The 24359-nt window shown below is 36.5% G+C and overlaps 1 long non-coding RNA gene across 1 annotated transcript; it reads right to left on the bottom strand.

The window, feature by feature from the left end:
* Positions 1–1722: 1722 nt before the first annotated feature.
* On the bottom strand, positions 1723–23489 carry LOC109183544. The gene is made up of 3 exons (XR_002054570.1): positions 23425–23489; positions 15502–15510; positions 1723–1734 (listed from the first exon to the last, which is right to left on the bottom strand). It is a non-coding gene; the product is annotated as an uncharacterized LOC109183544 (long non-coding RNA).
* Positions 23490–24359: the final 870 nt, after the last annotated feature.

The following is a 24359-nucleotide window of genomic DNA, read 5'->3' as shown; positions in this document are numbered from 1 at the left end:
CAAAGGTACAAGAGTTACTTTCTTTCCTTCATGTACAATTGAGTATTTATTACTAAAACCTTCATGGATGGTCTTCTTATCGAATTGCCAAGGCCTCCCTAAGAGCACATGTGCAGCCTGCATGGGGACTACGTCAAATAAAATTTCATCAGTATACCTTCCAATGGAGAGCGGAACTAGCACCTGCTTGTCAACCTTGATTTCTCCATTTTTGTTTAGCCATTGTAGAGAGTATGGCATAGGATGCTCAGTAGTATTCAATCTTAGCTTTGTAACTAGTTCAGTACTAGCTACATTAGTACAACTGTCCTCGTCAATTATAAGCTTACACACTTTGTTATCAATGTGACATCTAGTGTGAAATATGATTTCTCTTTGCTCTTCTTCCCCTCTAGCTTGCAAGCTCAACAATCTTCTCACCATCAACATATCTCCTTCAGTGGGACATAGAATTTTATCTTCACCTCCACTAGGAGCTCTAGATTCCTCCTCAGATTCTGGATCAGTTTCAAATTCCCTTGAATCAAGCAAAATCACATTTCTTTTGTTAGGACAATCTTTACCTTGGCATTTGAAACATTTGATGTTGCTAGTCCGGTTGGTAGCAATATCGACCTTGTCCTTACCTTTGTTAATAGACTTGCTCGCTTCTCCTTTGGGCTTGAAGTCTCTTTTCACTTCTCTGCTTGACCTCCAGTTCTAAGCCCTTAGTTTCTTTTTCTTAAGGTTTTTTTTTTCCAACTTGGATGGCCATTTGAACCATCTCTTCATAATCCAAGAAGTCACACATTTCAATTTCATCTTGAATGTCCCAATTCAACCCCTTGATAAACCTAGAGATAGTAGTTTCAGGCTCTTCTGTAATTCCAAGTTTGTCAAGAGTTTCTGCTCCTCATGGTCATACTCAGCTACAGACATTCTGCCTTGTACAAGTTCTTGTAATTGTTGATGTAATTCTCGTTGGCATGAAGCAGGGACCCATTTCTTTCTCATCATCACCTTCATTTCTCTCCAACTTCTTACCTCTCTAACCCCACCCCTTCTCCTATCCAACACCTTTTTATCCCACCAAAGAGTAGCAAAATCACTAAATTCTAGTATCACCATCTTAAGTTTTTTTCTTTCAGAGTAGTTATGGCAATCAAAAATTCTGTCTACCTTCCTCTCCCATTCTAAATAAACATCAGGATCTCTCTTACCGGTAAAGTTATGAATATGTGCATTAATGTTCCCAATGTCATCATCTTTCTCATCCCTATCCCTCCTATATCCTCTATTTCCTCTTCTTCTCCTATCATATTCTTCTCCCTCACTTGTACTGCCTTTTTCCCTTCTCTCATTAGCTCTCACATTCACCCTCTCATTTTGCCTCTCATTTTGACCTTCATTTTGCTGATTTGGTCTCCTATCTCCCTCCATTATCTCTATTCGACCGTTCAACCCCTCAATCACATCGGTCATTTTAGCAAATTGTCCCTTAATGGCTCTCATCATGAGACGCATGTCAAGACTTAATTCTTGCTCATCAATCTCACTAGGACTCGACATTTTCCTAACCCGCCCCAAGTATGAGAATTGGACCTCACGTCACTCCCTCACTTGCACTCTTTAATGGGGTGATCACTAGTTATTTTACCACTCATGTATAATAAAACGCTCTAATGATCTCACAAATAAAATTCACTCAAGTAGTAAAACAAGTCTTGTCCTGTGGAGTTCTTTCAGAGTTTAAGACTAAGTCAAGAAACTTAACCCAAAAATGACTAAACTCACAGAAAGGTTAATATTTGGGAAAAAACAAATGATCAATATGAGACAAGGAATTCCAAATGTTGTTTCTCACTTTTTTTTTTGTTTTTTTTTTCTTCTTTTTTTTTTCAATCTTCTTTCCTTGACTTTTTCTTTTTTCATCATACTAGCAACAAATCGAGGTGATATCAATCATAAGACAGTATAGAATACAACAGACAATACACAGAAATTTTCATTCAGTAGGGTGGATTCACAGATTTTTTCTGTATTTCTGAGAATAATATTTTGAAAATTTTTTTTGGTCAGAAAGAAAAATAGGCTGGCTATGTCCACAAAAATTTTCAAGGCAAAAGGACAACCGGAAGTATTTTTTTGGAATTTTTTTCTCTAACTGGGTAGACTGAAAATTTCTGCAGAATCTATGTTTGTTTGGGGTAGTTACTAATTAATGTAAAAACAATTTATGAATTAAACCAAGTAGAAAGATGGGATCGAGATCATATGGTAGAATATATGAATGAAGTTCGTATATGACACTTAGAATAAGCTCAAAATTTATGGGAATGATTGTAAACTGTTCATATAAGGATTTGACTCAAATTAAAGCTCTGATACCAAATGATGCGAATCTAGTTGGCCCGATCTTCTCTTGACACTCTAATTTAAAGAGTATTTTAAAAATCATTTATTAGGCTAGGTGAAATTGAATATGGAGGTTTAAATTGGGTTGAAAAAAGGGTTAATTTTTGGGTTTTGATAAGTCCTCGACCACACCGGGTTATAAGGTGATACGTAGGAGCAGGAACGACGCCACAAGTGAGGTTCCACACTTGATAAGTCAGGTTTGCCATGACCAACTCACGGCTGAACTCATCCGAGTTCCAGAAAACGCTCAGTTTTCTAACTCAAAAATTCAATCTGAACTCTGTATTTTATTTGACATGCAATGACCTTAAATAGCCATTAACAAACATATTACAACCACATAAATGAGATCATTATTAAAAATAAAATAAACTAATCCTAATCAACAAACTAGGATAAACTTAAACAATAATATAATTCTAACAAACTAAATCTAAAATAATTTAAAGATAATCATCCTAATTAATTAATTAATATAACTAGCTCTAAAATATTCTCAACAATTCACGTGGCCACAACATTCGTCCTCACTTTTTTCCTTACCTTGGGTAATCATGGGGGATTTTAATGACATTCCTGATCATATGGACAAGTGGGAAGGGTTCCTCATCCAGGGTATTTGTTAAGGGGTTTAGGGGAGGCAGTGAGGGATTGTGGATTAATTGATTTTCCTTTCGGCGGGTAACAATTTACTTGGGAGAGTGGGCGTGGTTATGCTAGCTAGGTCCAGGAAAAAATGCATGGCATTCTGGTTTCTGCCGATTGGGGAAATATGTTTAGAGGGGCTTGGGCTACGTCGATACAATGTGTGGGCAACGACCACCTGCCTTTGCTTCTTGTTCCAGTACGGGAAGCGAGGCAGGGGTTTCCTTTCGGTTCGAACAAACCTGGGTAAAGGAGGATGGGTGCAGGGAGTTGGAGGCGGATGCTTGAGGGAGTGTGGTAGTGGAGGCTATTACGCAAAAAATTAATGGATGTGGGGAAAGGTTGAAAGTGTGGGGTGGGCAGCGTAAGAAGGAGTTTAGGTAGGAGAGGACTCGTATGGAGAAGTTACGGGGTAGATGGGATATGAGAGGGTTGAGGGAGATTGAGGATGCTCATAGGGCTTATATGGGGTTGTTAGGGAGTGAGTGGGTATTGCCGGCGTCGTGCTAAGCATTTTTGGCTTAAGGAGGGGGATATGAATACCCATTTTTTTTCATAATCATGCTAAGGCATGTTGTCAGGGGCGGATCCAGAAACTTTTTTCAGTGGGGGTGAAATATAACAAAAGAGATAGTTTGAAGAAAAAAAAAAATGAAACACTTAAAAGAAGTATAGCCATAAATATTGTTAGATATGTGCGAAAAATAAAACACATCAAAACTTTATAAAAATATTCACAACAAAATATGAAACATAATTAATTTGATAAAATAATTGGAATAGAAAACAGATTATTATTATTATTATTATTTTATATATATATATATATAATATATATATATATATATATATATATATATATATATATATATATATATATATATATATATATATATATATGTGTGTGTGTGTGTGTGTGTGTGTGTGTGTGTGTGTGTGTGTGTGTGTGTGTGTAGCAAAACTAAGATGTGAGCTCGAGTGTGTAATGTACTGTCGTCCTCAAGGGATTGGGGGTTATGGCACGCAATATGCAATCACAAGAAACTAGGCACTAGCATAAGGAAATCAATAAGAAGCTAAGCAAATCATAACGAGATTGAGGCTACGATAACTAAACAAAGTAACACAAACACATATTAACAAGATGTAAAGACGAAATAAAGAAATAGGACTCAAGCTAGAAAACATTATCTTCTAGATGCATAGCACAACCTAAGGATTGGGGAAAATCACAAAACTAAGGAATAGAGGGGATGCACATAGGAATCCTAGTCTATAAGTCACTCACATGAGCAAATTAATAAGGATTAGAACAAGGAATTGCCCCACTCTCTTGGTGAATCAACTCCAAGTTCTTCAAAAATACAAAGCATCTAAAACCCCCAATTTCCCCCATTTTCATAGAAAAAATCAAGTTTATGTAAGGAGTGGCTTGGAATCTTGACCCAACTCTCATTGAGGCCAAGAATCCTCCAAAACATGCCAATGAATGTTGTACACCAAGCATTAACAATATACAAACACAAATCCTTCAAAAACTCAAGAACCCTACGTTCGAGTTCTTCCTCTTTTTGCAATAATCACAAATCAAGCATCAAGATAGAAAATACAACTCTAACTCAAGTCCATAAACTAACTACTCATGATTAAATAGCATAAAGAATACAAAAACACAAGCATTAAACATAAATCTTGCAAAAGAAAGATATAAGGGGAAGACAGCTACTCTATTGAAAATGGATGGTGGAATCTTGAAATGTTGGAATCCAAGCTTCAAATCCAAGATTACAAGCTTCAAAAGTGTTAAGAAACATAAATCTAAGTCTAATCTAACCTAAAAATATGAAAGAAATGAGTAGAGAATGCCTAGGGTTGGAACAAGGTCCAAAACCAAGTTAAAAATGACAAAATTCGTGCATAAATAAAGTATAGCGCAGGTGACACAGACAGGGACATGGCCATGTCCGTGGCCGTGTCCAAAAAGGCAGTGCACACTGGAATTTGCACTGAAATTACACAGCCTTGCACTTGGCCATGTCTTTTGGCCTTCAAAACTTCATAACTTGGAACTATGGTCTTCATTATAATTGTATCCCGAGTCTTCTTTCCAATGGAGCAAGAATCACTTTATTTGGACATTCCTAGGCCAAGATATGGTCCAAAAACCAAACAGTGGTCAATTTTAGATAGTAAGTTTGGAACTTCAACTTCAAGGACGATTTTGACCCATGTGGCTTCTTTTTTAGGCTTTCATGTTCGTATAAGAATTTTATCCCTTTGAGTCTTCTTTTCAATTACACAAGAATCACTTCATTTCAACACTCCTAGGCTGAGATATAGTCAAAATGCACAATGAGTCATCCAAGTAAAGTTTGAGAAATTTTCAAAAATTTCTCAATTTTTGTCCCCCCCCCCCCCCCCCCCCCCCACACACACACACAAAGAAATTACATCGTCCTCGATGTGAAAGACAACAAAGAACAAGGGCGAGGGATAGCACAATAAGCACAAGGACCACAATCTCTACTATCTACACTAAGTAAAACACTATACATAATTAAAGAAAGTAGAGAAGGTAGATGAGACTCCCCTAATGGATCTTCTTGTGCTAAAGAATCATCATGAAGCCTTCTTGGAATTGAGTATAATCCTTAGTGTCATTCCTAGAGTCAAGAGCATATATACATGAAAGCACAAGTGAAAACATGATATATCAAAATTAAAAGTGTAAAGAAAAATAAAGAAGAAAGTAAAGTGCAATAAAATGAAAGATAACATGGGGTGCCTACCATGAAGCGCTAATTTTAGCGTCACTAGCTCGACTCAACCTCTCAAGGAACTATCCATGCATGATTGGATGAAGATGAGTTCATTTTCTCCATCCACTTTATCTTCAAAAAATGTCCTTAAATGCCAAGCATTAAGGAACTCTTTTAAGCTCAAAAGTAGCATATTCTCTTCAAAGAAATTGCAATGATACACTTTCAAGACTATGATATCTTCTTCATTGTTCATCTCTTTTTCTTTTTTCTTCAACCTTTTCTTCTAAATAACTTTAAGTGGTGACCATCAATAAGTTCCTTTAAAATCAAGTTCACCACTCCCATTGCTAGGATTCCCTCATTCTTCGTTCCAAGTTTCATGCCTCTTTCCTCAAATCCATTCTTGATCCATAAATCAATCAAGGATTTCTTCCTAAACTTTGGATCAAGATAGTAGTCATGAGCTTGATTCTTTTCTTGATCTCCACATTTTTCTTCTTCTTGAATTTCCTTTTCTTGAGCAAGTAATGGAAACCTTGGGTCTTCGTCATGCACCAATAGGAAGTTAGAATCCTTGGATATGAATATATGCCAATGAGGGCTTACACTTTTAAGAATATTGACTCTTCCTGGTTCCCAAATCACTCTAAAGTCCTCATCCAAGGGAGTATCATCCATTGAAGGGCATTCCTCATGTGTGCCACAAATTTCATCATTCTTGAGCACTTCTTCACTTGGACCATCTCCAAGTTGCTCTTATCACCATTCCCTTGCAATTCTACACTTCCCCAACTTGGTGTCTCCATCTCAATGCACTCATCATCTTCATCTTTATCTTCAAGGTCCTCACCCTCCTTTTCATTTCCATCAACCACATAACGTTCATTTGGCAAGAGCAACTCTTGTAGAACCTCTTCATTGGAAGATGAATCTTTAATGGGTTCTTGAGTTGTCAACCTTGCCTTTGAGCCATTATATGATCCATTTGATTTTCTAACTCATTCAATTGCATAAGCATGTTGGCCATCATGAACTTCATCTCAGGCTCTTGATCAAATGGTTGTCATTCTTGTTGAGGTTCTTGGTAATGGACTTCTTGAAATTGGTCTTCATATTGTTGTTGAGGTTCTTGATGTGGAAGTTCTTGAACTTGGCCTTGATATTGGAAATTAGGATCAAAGATGTAGCATCATTCGGCTTCATGTGGTCCTCTAAATATGGCACACCAAAGAGGTTGTGACATGAACATTGGTGGTGTACCTCCTTGAAAAGCTTCTTCATTGACATTGACATTATATTCCAAAGCTTGTTGTTGATCATCTTGATGAGGCACTTGGTAAGTGGGAGTCAAAATATGGCAACTTTTCAAAGCATGAGAACAACCACATATAAGACACCATGGAGATTATGGCTCCAAAGCTTGAAAAGTTTCTTCTTGAGGGACTTCTTGACTCATATTGATACCACACTCTTGAGCGAAAGGTTGACAATCTTGAGGTGGTGTTGACTTGATAAGTTTAACTTGTAACAATTCACCAATGCATGAACTTCACCACAATAGGAACACCATTTAGAATAAGAAAGGAATGGTTGAAGTGGACCACCTTGAAAGGTCTTTATACCCATTTTGATGAGATCGGGCAATGACATTCTTTGTTCTTGGAAATCATAACCCTCCATAATTCAAAGTTCTTGATTGAGTGGTGAAAACTCTTCATTTTCAATTAAGAGTGAATGCACCAAGTAAAGATCCTTCTACGAAAACTCAATCATGGTAAGACAATAAGCTCTTTGAACAATAAAAACAAACAAAAAGAGAAAAAAAAACTTAGTCTCCTAAGATTACCTAAACTCCAATGCTAGTAAAACAAGCAATCACATAGAACTACCAAATGGCCAATCCCCGGCAACGACGCTAATTTTTGATGTAGCAAAAATAAGATGTGAGCTCGGGTGTGTAATGTCGTCCTTAGGGGATTGGGGGTTATGGCACACAATCTTCAATCACAACAAACTAGGCACTAGCATAAGGAAATCAACAAGAAGCTAAGAAAATCATAACGAGATTGAGACTACAGAAACCAAACAAAGTAACACAAACACATATTATCAAGATGTAAACACGAAATAAAGAAATAGGACTCAAGCTAGAAAACATTATCTTCTAGATGCATAGCACAACCTAAGGATTGGGGAAAATCACAAAACTAAGGAATAGAGGGGATGCACATAGGAATCCTAGTCTATAAGTCACTCACATGAGCAAATTAATAAGGATTAGAACAAGGAATTGCCCCACTCTCTTGGTGAATCAACTCCAAGTTCTTCAAAAACACAAAGCATCTAAAACCCCCAATTTCCCCCAATTTCATATAAAAAATCAAGTTTATGCAAGGAGTGGCTTGGAATCTTGACCCAACTCTCATTGAGGCCAAGAATCCTCCAAAACATGCCAATGAATGTTGTACACCAAACATTAACAATATGCAAACACAAATCCTTCAAAAACTCAAGAACCCTACGTTCGAGTTCTTCCCCTATTTGCAATAATCACAAATCAAGCATCAAGATAGAAAATACAACCCTAACTCAAGTCCTTAAACTAACTACTCATGATTAAATAGCATAAAGAACACAATTACACAAAAACACAAGCATTAAACATAAATCTTGAAAAAGAAAGAGATAAGGGAAAGAAAGCTTCTTTATTGAAAATGGAGGGTGGAATCTTGAAATGTTGGAATCCAAGCTTCAAATCCAAGATTACAAGCTTCAAAAGTTTTAAGAAACATAAATCTAAGCCTAATCTAACCTAAAAATATGAAGGAAATGAGTAGAGAATGTCTAGGGTTGGAACAAGGTCCAAAACCAAGTTAAAAATGATAACATTCGTGCATAAATAAAGCATAGTGCAGGTGACACAGACAGGGACATGGCCATGTCCCTGGCCATGTCTAAAAAGGCAGTGCACACTTGAATTTGCACAGAAATTACACGGCCAAAGACACGGTCGTGCACTTGTCCGTGTCTTTGGCCTTCCAAACGTCAGAATTTGGAACTATAGTCTTCATAACAATTGTGTCCCTTCGAGTTTTCTTTCCAATGTAGCACGAATCACTATATTTGGATATTCCTACGCCAAGATATGGTCCAAAAACCAAACACTTATCAGTTTTGAATTGTAAGTTTGGAACATCAACTTCAAGGACGATTTTGACCCCTGTGGCTTCCTTTTTAGGCTTTCATGTTTTTATAAGAATTGTATCCCTTTGAGTTTTCTTTTCAATGACACGAGAATCACTTCATTTCAACACTCCTAGGCTGAGATATAGTCAAAATACCGAACAATGGTCGATTTGAGCAAACATTGCAATGCATTGATCTTTTGCTCCTCTTTTGTTTTGGTTTTCCCATATGACTAACACCATTGAAAACACCACTCTTAGGCTCCGTTTGAAGTGTTTTAGCCATCCTCTTAGCTTCTCCTTGGCTCCCATTGACTCCAATGCATTCAAAACGCTCCTTTTGACTCTAATGACCATCAAAGTCCATGAAAGTACTCATTTTTGCTTCCAAAGCTTTTCAAACCAAATTCTTTGCAAAATAACACAAATTAGTCCTAATATATTGAAATTTGGAATAATCTATGAGCAAAAATGGCTTAGTGAAAGCCGGGAAAATATAGACAATTAAGCACTTATCAGTGTGTGTGTGTGTGTGTGTGTGTGTAATTCTCACCATTAATTAATATTTATAAGTCATTAAGAAATTGTGTGTGTTGAAAAGAAAAGCCATAATAAAGCTATGTTGAATAAAACCATATGAAAAGATTCAAACCTTGGTCATTTTTAAGGCTAATCACGTGCTTTGCCACCTGATCTAACTATCTGTTATTAACTTTTATCTATTTTTTATACTTATACTAAAACATGTACTATATATATATATATATATATATATATATATATATATATATATATATATATATATATATATATATATATATATATGTGGGGTGGGGGTGAGCTGGGGCAGCTGCTCTCATACTAGATCTGCCACTGCATGTCGTCATAAAAATGCTATAAAACGTATCCGGAATTAGGTTGGGATTGGGTGTCAGATAGGGAGGGTTATTTTGAGGGTTTGTTTCGGACTAGTTGTGGTGAGTTTGATCCGGTGCTTGAGTGTATTTCAAGAAGGGTTTCTATTTTCGGGGCGCAGAATGAGGGGTTAAATTGTATGCTGAGGGAGGAGGAGGTTAAAGCTTCCCTTTTTACCATGTTTCCTGATAAATCGCCGGGTCCTAATGGATTTAATTCGGGGTTTTACCAAGAATATTGGAATATTGTGGATGAGGAGGTTGTGTTAACTGTTAGGAGGGTTATTCAGGAAGGTAAGCTGCCGGAGAATATTAATAAGACTCATATTGTCCTCGTCCCTAAGAAGAAGTACCATGAGACTATGAGTGACCTGCGCCCTATTGCTTTGTGTAATGTTTTATATAGAATTGTAGCTAAAGTGTTGGCTAACAGGCTAAAAGGAATTTTGGGAGGTCTCATTGGAGAAGCTCAAAGTGCCTTTGTGCCTGGTCGGTTAATTGTGGATATATAAATGTCCTTCTAGCGTATGAGGTGAATCATTTTCTGAATAGACAAATGGGAGAAAGGGGTAAGAAGTATGGGGCTTTAAAACTTGACATGAGTAAAGCTTATGATCGGGTTTAGTGGGATTTCCTTGGGAAGGCTATGTCTTGGATGGGGTTTAATTGCTCTTGGATTTCTTTGATCATGGAATGTATTAACACTGTTCATTATCACGTTATTCTTGAGGGAGGGGGGGGGGGGGCGGGGGGGGGGGGGATTAGGGACCTATTATTCCTAGTCGTGGCCTCTACTAGGGAGATCTTCTTTCTCCTTATCCCTTTTTGTTAGTGATGGAGGGGTTTAGTAGTATGTTAAGGATGAGGGAATAGGGGGTGTGCTCCATGGGGTTACAATTGCTAGAGGGGCTCCTTCTATTTCCCATCTATGCTTTGTTGATGACCTTCTTTTGTTTGTCAAAGCTAATTATATGGAAGCTATGGTTATTAGGGAGGTGTTGCGTGTGTTGGCAGCACTTCGGGGAAAATGGTAAATTTTGATAAATCTGAAGTGAGTTTTGGACGGAACTTAACTTGGCAAGAGCGGGATGTTCTGTGTAATGAGTTGGGAGTTCGTAGTACCACTCTAGGGGGGCAGTATTTAGGTCTTTTGGGGCTGGTGGGGAGAAGGAAGAATGACATTTTGGGGTGGATTAAAGAACGAATAAAGTGTAGGATTGGTTTGTGGACTAATAGGTACATGTCTAGGGAAGGGCGGGAAATTATGTTAAAAACTGTCCTTCGAACTATTCCAAACAATGCTATGCAGGTTTTTTTTTTTTTTTTTTTTTTTTTTTTTTTTTTTTTTTTCTTTTTTACTACCAAAAGGGCTTTGTGCTGACTTGGAGAGACATTGTAACTCCTTTTGGTGGGGTGTGAGGGGAGGGAGGGAAGGGGTGGTATTAGATGAAAGAGGTGGGAGGATCTTTGTATACCTAAGAAGTTAGGAGGACTGGGGTTTAAGATATTGCATGACATGAATGTTACTTTGCTGAGTAAACAGGGGTGGATATTTCTCACTAGGGAGTCGTTAGTGCCTAGGGTGTTTCGTTAATATTATCCTGGTAGCGATTTTATGTTGCCCAGTTAGGGAAGGACCCGTCTTATGTTTGGAGGAGTGTTTGGGAAGCTTGGGTTAGGATTCGTCAGGGGGTTAGATGGAGAGTGGGCACTGGGCGTGACATTCGGGTTTGGGGTGATCCGTCGTTGCCCTCCCGGGTTAATCCTTGTGTGACTACTCTTGTTTTTGATCATTTACAAAATGCTACTGTGGATAGTCTTATGAATGCTGAATTGAATGATTGAGATATGGAGATTTTGGATGATCTATTTTTAGAGATGGACAAGCAGCTGATTTTAAAGGTTCATATCTCTATTTCTAAAGGGGTTGATACGTGTTTTGGGATGGGGAAGGGGATGTGAATTATTCGGTCAAAAGTGCTTATCGTTTGTTAGTTGGGGAGAGAGATGGGGTTCACAGAGGTAATTGGACTAGGATGTGGAAAATGCATATTCTTCCAAATGTTAAATGTTTTTTCTGGAGTGTTTGTACTGCCTCGTTACCTACTAAATTGGCACTTTCTTTAAAATGATTTAATTGTGGTATTGTGTGTGCACTGTGTGGGGTGGTGAGGGAATCTGCTGCTCATATTTTACCCTATTGTGATTATGTTGTGCGGGTTTAGGCTGCTTATGGGTGGAATTGGGATGTGGGGGATGAGGATGGGTTTCGAGAATCGTTAGATGGATGTTTTAAATGCCTTACGGGAGGTGAGTTATATCATCTTATTCTTATTTTTTGGGGTATTTGGGAGGTGAAAAATAAGAAGCTTTGGCAGGGAATTAGCATTAATCCGAGAGAGGTGGTTCGTCTCTCCTTGGGGTATTTAAGAGAATGGCGGAGGGTTAGGCAGCAACCGTTGGGAAATGCAATGTTGAAATTAAATGTTGAAGGCGATAAATCATGATATGTTGAAATTAAATGTTGATGCAGCTGTTCGTGGGGATCGGAATATGCTTGGACTGGGTTGGGTACTTCGTGATTATATGGGCACTATCGTAGCAGTTGGAGCTGTAGGAAAAAAGGGGAGTTGTTTTACCAAAAGAAGTTGAAGCTTTGGCTGTCCGGGAGGCATTGAGCTGGTTAAAGGATCAGGCTTACGATGGTGTTCTTATTGAGACCGATGCTCAATAACTTGTTACTCAATTGCATACTAATAATGATTCACCTTATGGTTTAATTTTTTGTGATATTAATAGTCTTTTAGCTTTGTTTTCTAATGTTAATCTCTGTTTTGTAAAGCGTTCTGCTAATATTGTGACTCACTTATTAGCTAGAAATGCTAGTTTATCGTTAGGTAGTCGGTTTTGGTTTGATACCGGCCCTTCTTTTATTTTCCATACTCTTTGTAATGACTTGAGGAATATATAAGGTTTTGTGGTTTGTTTTTTTTTTGTTTGTTTGTTTGTTTTTTTTTTTTTTTTTTTTTTTTTTTTTTTTTTTTTTTTTTTTTTGTAAAAACTTAGGAATAAGAGTCAAATAGATCATCAAGTTATATACGAAACTGTAATTGGACCATCCAACTCAAAAAAATTGTAATTGGATCTTTGAATAATGCAAAATCATCCAAAAAATGATCTGTTTACCCGATATTTGCTGATGTGGTGATTACCTTATTAAAAAAAAAAATTTTAAAATTTATTTTAATAATTTTAAATAAAATAAATTTGTTAAAAAAAAAAAACCCCACCCCTACCCTTCGGGCAAATGATACTATGAACCATGGTATACGAAGGGACCGCTTCTTTTTAAATTTATTTTAATAATTTTAAATAAATAAAAAAAAAATTTTTTAAAAAAAAAAGAAAAAGAAAAAACAATCAACCAAAAACCCACCCCAGCTTTCGGGCAAATTATACTATGGACTATGGAGAAAAAGGAGCGGGTGTGGGTGAGTTTTTGTTTTTTAAATTTTATTTTATTTAAAGTTATTAAAATTAATTTTTAAAAAATAATTTCTTTAATATGATAACTGTTGTATATACTGGGTAAACAAGTCATTTTAGATTCAATTGCATGATTTTGCGTTATTCAAAGACTCAATTGTAATTTTCTTTAAGTTAGATGACACAAGTGTAGTTTCATTTGTAGTTCGATAATCTATTTGACTCGTATTCTTTAAATTTATTCGAAAAGTTATACCATTTTGGACACTTAAAACATCTCCACATCCACAGTAACCCATGATACGTATTTAGGTAATTAGGTTAGATTACTACTTTTAATCACTTATGATGTTTTAGGAATAAGTGAAAATTTAGATTTTTATGATTCTGTAAACACGAAAATGGAATTTGTATATATTTAACAACAAAAAAATGATAATCGAATTACAACAAGTGTTAATAAAATGGGGGTGGACCTTGATCTGGGCTGAACATATGACCATCTATTTAGAATGTTAACCGGGATGCTATTACATTACAGGGTAATTGACAATTTAATTATAATTATTTAAATTCAAATATAATATAATTTAATCAAATTATTTCTCAACAACCCAAAATCAAGTTTATTTTGGCTAATCAAATCAAATCAATTATAACTAAGTGGCTTGTGGTCCATTGGTATTGGATTGTTCCTCTATGTATGAGGTTTAGGTTTTGAGCCTCATTGTAGGCATAGATTGTATGGGTATTCCCCTTCCTTTGTAATAAAATAAAAAAAATAAAAAAATCAAATCAATTATTTTAACCCAACACTACGTCATGACCCCAATAACCAATATCAAAGTAAGGCCCAATAATAGTTTTATCAATCGTTATGCCTTGGACCCGTGTCCAGCATGCTTGCTGGACACGGGTAACAGTGCCGTTAGGCACTGTTATCTTCTTTTTTTTTTTTTTTTTTTTTTTTTTTTTTTTTAATTTCAGACCACTTTGTTATAGAAGTATATGTTCATAATTTTATTACTATATGTTAATAACTATACATTCATAACTCCATAACTGTACGTTCATAACTCTATAACTGTACATTCATAACTCTATAACTGTACATTCATAACGTCATAACTGTACATTCATAACTCCATAATTGTACATTCATAATTTTCGAAGCTCTATGTTCACAATTTTAGAGCTCTATGTTCATAATTTTATCACTATATGTTCATAATTGTAAGTTCATAATGTTAGAGCTCTTTGTTCATAATTCGATCAATAATTGTACATTCATAATTCCATAACTGTAGATTCATAATCTCATAACTGTAGATTCATGACTCCATAACTGTAGATTCATAACTCTATAACTGTACATTCATAACTCCATAACTGTACATTCATAATCTTCGAAGCTCTATATTCACAATTTTAAAGCTCCATGGTCATAATTTTATCATTATATATGTTCATAATTGTAAGTTCATAATGTTAGAGCTCTGTGTTCATAATTTCATAATTGCATAACTGTATATTCATAACGGCATAACTGTACATTCATAACGGCATAACTGTACATTCATAATCCAAAAAAAAAAAAATAACGCCGTTAACGCCGTTAACGGCAAAACGCGCGCGATTTTTTTTTTTTAACTAAATGACGCGTTTTTTTTAAAAAACGACGTCGTTTTTGGCCCGTGTCCACAATTCAATGTGGACACGGGTCCAGGGCATAATTTGCCTAGTTTTATCAGTCCATGTGTAGTTTCCAATCTTTTTATGTCTACAAATTGCTCTCCTAAAGGCGGCAATTTATATCCTACACCACGGCGCGCGTTGCATTGTGTGCCTAGATGCAAAATGCCGTCATTTTAATTTTTTTTTTTTAAATTTCGCTACCCAGTGTTTGGCAGTTAATTTTCCTTAAAAAAAATCTCATGTTAAAAAATGTACATAATGTTATACTAGAATACACATAATTGTATACATGAATGTACATAATTATATAACAAAATACACATACTCTTTTTTAAAAGATAATACACATAATCTAACATAATACATAATAAACATAAACTTTTAACATAATACACATCAACTCTTAACATAATACACAAAAATTTCCTGATTCGGATGTACATAATTGTATAAAAAAAATTGTACATAATTGTATAAAAAATGTACATAATAAAAAATATACATAATTGTATAAACAAATATACATGATCATGTCAACTTCCTACCACGCCTCCCAAAACGATGTCTTTTTGGGAGGCGCGAGAAGTACAGTGCACAGTGCATCGTGGTGCAGGGTATAATGATTGCCCAAAGGTCCCAAGACTTGCTTAGACATGTTGCTTAATGTGTTTGGAATGAGAAAGTCTCGAAACTTAGCTAACGAAAGATACTTTAAACTCAAATGATATTATATCCAGGTTCATCTCCATTCTCCACAAATTAGGCCCATAGTAAAATTTCCCATGAGCCCAAAACTACTTCAATGGCAATTTATATTATGGATCAAGGTTCACGTAGCCGCAAATTATTCTGTGGACCCGAGTCCACCTTGTAAAGTGGACTCGGGTCTAAATGTTCATAATTTACGTACTAAATGTTAACAATTTACCTTTTAAAAATTCATAATTTGTATACTACGAACGCACAATGTTAACATATATGTAATTCATTACATTGTTTTGTATTCACAAGTTCATTTCCAATACTGCAGTCATACAATATTAACATCTTAGGATTTGGTAACCTTGTATAGTATCCACAAATTCTCTTTTACAGTTGTTATGTACACAAGTTATATTCTAGAAGTTCACAATTCTAATATTAAAAACACACAATTTATACGTTGTTTTGGACCAGGGTCCACCTTGTAACGTGGACCTTGGTCCATGGTATAACAACTCCCACATAGCATTTTGGATCTAGATCGAAACGGCGAAGTACATAATTCATACTCATAAGGTACAAAATTTCATAACACGAGACACAAAAACACAAAACAAGATACATACACATGTTATATATTTACTTATTTTTCTAATCTAATTTAGGTACACAATTTGTGTTCATAGGCACATAATTTTACAACACAAGAAACAAAAATTCAAGTACAAATTTCTAATTTGTTTCAGGTACATAATTCGTACTCTTACAAGACGTTTGGTTGGAGGTAAGGAATTAGGTGGAAAATGAATTGTAATTCCATGGGAAAAGAATAATGTGGGAATAAAGTTGGAGTTTAAATTCCAGTGTTTGGTTTGCAAGAATAAAATTACTGGAAATTTCAATTCCAATGTTTGGTATACATGGGAATTGAGGGGGAATAAGTAGTATAAAGTCCAAAATACCTATTGTTGTTGTTGTTGTTAATAATCTTAAATGACAAGTATTTCTTGGACCCATTTGCATATTCAAACACAAAAAAAAAAAAAAAATATAACATATTAAATTCAAATACCACTCATCGGCGAACAAAATGAACATTATACAACACACCCACCATCGGCGCACAAAATGAAAATTTTGTTGTTCAAAATTTAGGCAAATACACTATATACACACATCAAATTTAAATACTTGAGAGTTTTGAGAAAACATACTTGATTAAGGTTGGCATAGAATGATTATTGCTTAGGAACAACGTTCTCTATTGACAATAGTCTAAGAAGAATCACGTTACTATCTAGAAGGGAAAGTCAGGCATCAATTTTAGGTTAAAAAGGGAGGGGTAATTTTGTCTCAGGATTATCTTTCTTTTTTCTTCCTAAAATCCATGGAATTAAAATCCCAATGGGGGCGTGGGATTCTAATTCCATGAAAATGAAGGAATTGCAATTCCATGGAATTACAATTCCCTCCAACCAAACTAAGGAATTTAGTTGCCTTCGGAATTAGGTGGGAATTAAGTGGGAATGGAATTCTAATTCCCTCCAACCAAACGCCCTGTTAAGGTACACAATTTTATAACACAGGACACAAAAACTCACAAAATAAAAACACACACACATGCACCAGGGTCCTCAATGTGAATCCTAGTCCATGGTATAGGGATTGCACCAATTGTTATCGTGGAACTGTCTCCACCTTGCAATGTTCACGTGTCAGCTCAAATGCGGCCATGTCTTAACGTGCGATCGGTGCAGCCGCACCATTAGGTGTGTAAAAACGCACAACAATAAAATGCACAAATGCACCACAAAACGCACCACACCCGAAAAAATGCATCATACCTTCCCACACCTAATTGTGTGGTGCTTCTATGCATACCTAATGGTGCGTTTTTTAGTGATGCGTACCTAATGGGGCGTTTTTTGGTGCACTAGTGCATTCTTTTGTTGTGCATTTACTAACACTATTGGTGTGTGTTTTCATACCTAATAGTGTGGGCGCACTGACTGCAGGTTAAGGCTTGGCCGCACTGGAACTTGGCCATATATATATATATATATATATATATATATATATATATATATATATATATATATATATATATATATATATATTGACATTGTTCCCCAAGGTTACACAACTATTCTATTGTTGCACTCATTAATTAAAGTTGAAATGCACAAAACACTGTTCAGGAATTAATAAAGAGGAAGGAAGAAAAGAAAGATCATTTTGTTTTTTGATGATTTTAGAACTACCAAGAGAGTTCTATTTATAGTATGAAGAAGGGAACGAAGAGAGCATGCAGATTGAGAAGAAATTTTTAGAAGAAAGGAGAGATGTTGCTTATGCCCGAATGGCCGAGTACCTGCAGGTCCAGCAGTACTAAGATACTTTCAAGTGGGCAACTTGGTATCAAGAGATTGGGACCAATCAACCGACTAAGGGAGGAAAATTGGCAGCTAAGTGCGAATGCCCCTACAATATCGCAGCAATCGTGTACCAAGGAACTTACCGACTAGAGACCATGGAAAGCTGACCAGTGGATCATATATGGAACACACATCACCTGAAAAGGTTTTATCAGTAGTCATGTTTCATTTGAGCACACTATGTAGGCAATCGACTACCAAACTATCTACTTAGTTACATCACAATAGAATTCGTTTAATCTGTTTCCCTAAAATTGCAAGTCTACTATTGCCGTCCATCACTACTCATTCATGGTGTTCAGAAGAATTGGAAGCCGACCAGTCACCCCTCGCAACAAGGCCGGTGACGTGTGGTAGTTAAGCGATGGATGGAAAGAAGGTTGGGAATGAAGATTCCCGGGATGTCGTCCTCACAAGGATGGACACTTGGAATTGAATGTTGTATTATCAAACACAATCAGACATCTGCACTAGAAAGTTATGAAGGTTCATGGTAAGGATTGCAAAAGGTGAAGAGCAATGTAAGTAAAGGTGCAAACAAAGAAACGAAGTTAACAAAGAGGATGTGAGGTGAATTTGATTGCCTACCCTTGATCATGTGAAATGAATAAACCTAGGTAAGAAGTGAAGCTATGTGATGAATTGAGGTCTATGTGAGATGACTTCTAATGCATTAGCCCCAATTTTGGTCTCTAAGGCATATCATAGGGAAATGTAGCACCTCAGGGTCAACATTCCCTATGAGGTATTTAATCAAACATGTTGTCTACATCCCATTCCAGACCTTGTCCTCTCGAATCTAGGGCGGGAATTTCAAGGGGAAGGAGTCTAGGATTATGCATCAATCTCTTGCAATCATAATCCTTCCTAAACCTTCATGCATGTGGTGCACTTCACACACAAGAGTCAATATAAGCATTCCTCTTCCAACAAGACATCAACACATAGTCACAACTACCTTGATCAATTCATACACAACACAAGGAAATAAGATCCAATTCACATGAAGATTCTAGACAAGCATTATTGATCTAGATTGAATAACAAAAGCAATTGAGCAATCAATGGAGGAAATTAGAAGAATTAAATGCAATGAAGTTACCTACCTCAATAGAAATTTCATTCAATCATCAATGAAGAAGTTGTCAATTCCTCCTACAATAATTGAACTTCCTCTTTCTAGAAAATTGAGAGATTAGAGAGAGCTTGAGCTAGAAGTGTAACTAACCTAGAGAGAAAAAATTCTAATATAATGGGGAAAAGTCTAAAAGTGATTTGATGCCTAAAAATCTTATCTAACCCCCTTTAGTATCATCCCAATTAGATTTTTAAAAACAATTCGCACCCATCGTGACTGGGAGTCACGCGCGTGACAAATTTCGTGACAACTCTCAGATGTTTTGCCACTATGTTGTCACGATCGTAGTTGCATCGTGGCTGAGAGACGCCTAAATCAATCTCTGTGGTCTTCATAAAAAGTTGTATTCCTTTGAGTTTTCGTTTTAATGCCACTGAAATAAGCTCATTTGGACACCCCTAGTTCCAGATATGTTCAAATTACCAAATTGTCGCCGAAATGCCCTAAAAATGTCAATGTTTTGCTATATTCTACACATGCAACCACAATTAGTCCTTGTTCCTTTTTTTTTTTTTATCAAAATAAGCTATTCTAAGCATGAAATAGGCTCAAAAGACTCCAATTATAGCACGATATGTCTCCCAAGTACCCCCACAAAAGTAGCACATTTTGGCACTTATCAGTCGGTTCACCATGCTTCCTCAAGTGTCTATTTAAAAGGAGTGGGATTACCGACTTAGTCGTCGAATGGGGCGTGCAGGCATCCTGACAACAAGTCGGGCAACTAGGCTGTTCCACACAACACATTCATGGCGTTCAGATGGGTCGGGAGCCGACCAGTAACCCCTCGCGACGAGGCCGGCTGACCATGCTTCTTCAAGCGTCTATTTGAAAGGAGGGGGATTATCGACCTAGTAGTCGAAGGGGCTTGCAGGCGTCCTGGCGGCTAGCCGGGCGACCAGGCCGCCCCACGCATGTTTGGCATTGAAGATAGGTTAAAACCTGACGGGACACAAAAATTGGTTAACCACGCTTCCTCAAGCGTAGGAGATGGTTAGTAAGGGCAAGGCTAAGTCATTTTCTCGCAAAGGTAGGATGGTCATGCTAGGGTCTTTGTGTGGAAGATGGTTGGTAAGTGGGTAGTCGGCCTGGAGGCTGGCCAGTTTGAAGAGGAGTCATTAATATTGCAAAAGGGCGGGGGGCTATCTAGTTCATTAAAGTCCTATCAAAATATCCTAGCTGGCCGGCGGGTTCTTAGTTGCACCTCTGGGTTGGCAATCGGGCGTTTTCGTCGTTCTAGGCTGGCGGACTGATTGGCATCTTCATCCTCTAGATCCACCTAATGGCCCTCGGGCAGCCCGGACACCCTGATGTCCCCATCTGGGCCAGTGATTCTTGGCTAGCAGCCGAGTTTAGATACACGTGGTCGAGCAGAATCTCTGAGCAACCACCCTGCCCTGCGGTCACTGTAGTGACGTCGAACCGAACGGTTAGGTTTTGGTTTATTATTAAAAAACCAAATTGTTCTATATTTTATAATGAATGGTTTCGATTCGATTTAATTGAAAAATCGAACCGAACTCAAAAGAAACTTGGTAATATATGTATTTATTAAGGTGTTTTAAGGGTATTTTTGAAATAATAAAAATATAGTTATTCCAAATGGTTAGGAATAACTTATAACAATGGGGGCCTTGGGAATCACTATACCCATTGCAAAGGGAATAGGCTATTTCGCTGAATTCTATTCCTTGTTGAAAAATCCTAACCAAACAGCGGAATAGATTTATTCCACAGAATGATATTCTCAATGTATTTCACAAACCAAGCGTCACGTAAATGTATATCATATGTATTTTCATTCAGTCTATATATGGTAGGTTCATAATGTTCTATGTGTTCGTTAAAACAAAGCTTAATGTACATAGACATTATATATTAAAGACACATCATGTCTAATAACATTCATCGTGTACTATGTTCATTATTTTCTGTTTTATATATCCATAAATCTAAATCATAATGTCTATAAATACTAAACTAAATATACATTATATGTATTTACATTCAATTTATAATAGGTTAATACTGTTTCTTCTGTATGTTCATAAAAACAAAACTTAATGTACATACGGCATAATGTTTAATAACATACATCTTGTATTATGTTCATAATATTTGTTATATATGTCCATAAACCTAAACCTTAGTGTCTACAAATACTAAACTAAATATACGTAGGCCCTGTTTGGTAAAATAGTTAGCCTATATGTCAATTTTGGCTTATTTGACCACTATTAATTGTTTGACTTGGTTAAAAAATTAATATAAATGTTTAGTTAATTAGCTTTTTATAACTCCAAAATGCTAAAATTCAAAAAACTGCTCAAAGCAACTTTTTCAATTAGCTTTTTGAGAAAAAGAAATTATACCAAACAGCTATCAGCTATCAGCTAATTTGCCAAACATCTTTCTACAATCAGCTAATGTTATCAACTAGTTATACCCTCTAATTGACCCAATAAGCTAACAACTAACAACTATCAGCTAACAGTCATTTACCAAACCGGGCCATTAATATATTCTCATTCAGTTTATAATATGTTCATAAAGTTCCTTCTATATATTTATAAAAACAAAGTTTAATGTACATAAACATTACAATAAAGTAATGACTTTATATACCTATATAGTTATTTTTTAAAATAAATATATTAATATGAGTGTTATCTAAAAGAACTTAATTAGAATTTTTTAATGATATATTTTTTATATTTTAATTTGTTGAGAGCATATCCAAAATAGAGATAAGGGAGAGAATGATGATCATTTTCTTTACTAGATCTAGTATTATGATTCTTATTTTTTTCACCAATAGATGTCCTACACTTCTGTCAATTCAAGGAGTATCGGTAGATATGTTTGGTCCAATTTGGGGAAGGTATATGAGACCTAGTCATTCTTTTAGAGTTAATTCCAGCAATGGTCCCCCCAAGTATGTTGAATTTTCCACATTTAGTCCCCGTCTTTTAATTTAGACAATTTAACCATCCGACTATTAAATTTTTTCTAATTGAGGTCCTTCCGTCAAGTGCTGGTTAAGTGATTGTTAATTCGAGGGATAAAATCGTCTTTTTCTTACTCAGCGTATAAATCCGAACCAGAATTTATAAAACAAAGAAATAAGGGTCAAATTAGTCATCGAACGTAACGTGAAAATGCAATTGGACCACTCAACTAAAAAAAAGTGCAATAAGACCATTCAACATTGTAAAATCATGCCATTTGTCCCAAGTGGCCTGCATTAGTAGGTTACCAACAGGTAATTATTAAAAAAAAAAAAAAAAAAAAAAAAGATCTGCGTATCGTCTCCATGGAACTTAAGCTAAACACCGACGCAAGTTCACGCAACACCAACAACGAGAGAGAGACGGACGCTGACATCCATGGTCACCGGCCGAAAGCTTTGCCACCATCGAACACTCAGCCTTCTCTCCCACCCAAAACACCGCCATCAGCGCTACCACCCCGAACCGAGCCGGAGATCGGAGTAGCACCACCGCCATGGCCAAACATCCTACTGCTGTCGTTGTCGCCGTCTCCATTCGCCTCGTGGTCGCCGCCCACCGTCGCAACGCCAGCCAATCGGCGATTTGCAGAACAACAGTACCGGAAGAAGACCAGAGGTCGCCGCATCAAGCCTTCGCCGGAGGAGAAACCATCGCTGGAACTGCTGTGTGGATGTTGTTGCAGACGGGAACCACTGCTCCGCCAGAAACTGCCTACGCCGAACTGCCGCTACTGTGCACTGCCTTACCTCGCCGGGAACACTCGCCATCCACCGCCACCTGCTCTGCCTCGCCGGAACCAGTTGTCCCCTCTCTGACGGAGACCCCCTGTTTTTTTTTTCTTTTTCTTTTTTCTTTTGTTTTGAAATAATTTTTAATTCTTTTTAAAAAAACTTAATCAATTACTTGTTGGTAACCTACCACTGCAGGTCACTTGGGACAAATTGCATGATTTTACTATGTTGAATGATCTGATTGCACTTTTTTAGTTGAGTGGCCCAATTACACTTTCACGTTACGTTCGATGGCTAATTTGACTCTTATTCCTAAAACAAACATCCTTTGACTCCTTTCATGGAGGAAAATGGGATTATCTCTGGACGAACCACAAGCAAATTGCAAATAGAAAATGGAATTCATTCCAATTCTCATTTCTCAACAAGCTATATTTTAAGCATCTATAATTTCCTATACATATTTTCACTCACCATATGATTAGATGAATAGCAGCAACTTAAGGGGATAATCAAACTAAAAATTTATAGAGAATAAACTAAAAACTGTAAAAAGTGATACCTGAAAAATCTTACTGCCTTCGTGGACTGATTGAAGAAGCTCTAGAGCTGAGCCAAGAGCGAGCCTCAACAACTCAAGCCCGTAAACGACGTCATCTCCGAGCTTATCTCCCTCATCACTATCCTTCAATCCTTAAACAGAGGACTCAAAAGCTTCACCCTGCGCACCAAATTACTGCACATCTTTTTAGAGACTGTATGGCACTCGGGCAACAACGAAATGGCCGAGATTAACTCGGTGAGTTGACACAGTAGAGCCTCCTTGATAAGTGCAATTTTTATATTTTATTTCATAATGTTTGATTTAATAATTCTTATTAATTAGTTATATTTTTATCTTATTTTATTAAATTATTGCACTTTTATTTACATTATATTTTTGTAATAATTTTTATAATAAAACTAATAATAGTAGTAGTATAGTTATACTTGGTCAGTATAGAGTTTTAGTCTGCTCTGGCGGTTTGGCGTCCGGCGACAGTGAGCTCAGATTTTCTGTTCAGCAATTTCAATTCTTGTTCGCCTGCGTTACTACAATGGCGATAGCTTCGGTACCAGGCGAAGTCCTTTGTTCAGTCTCAGGCGAATTAATCCCAGCATATACTTTCTGTTCTTTTCTCTTTTCTTGAATTATCAGGCTTTATGGTTTCTTAAATTCCTATTTGCTACCAGGACTATGTGGTCTAATGGTACCTGG

The sequence above is a fragment of the Ipomoea nil genome, unplaced genomic scaffold (genome assembly GCF_001879475.1).
Source record: "Ipomoea nil cultivar Tokyo-kokei standard unplaced genomic scaffold, Asagao_1.1 scaffold1129, whole genome shotgun sequence".
Lineage (NCBI taxonomy): Eukaryota > Viridiplantae > Streptophyta > Magnoliopsida > Solanales > Convolvulaceae > Ipomoea > Ipomoea nil.
The sequence above is the reverse complement of the archived record's forward strand: the minus strand, read 5'-3'. Positions and strand labels throughout refer to the sequence as shown.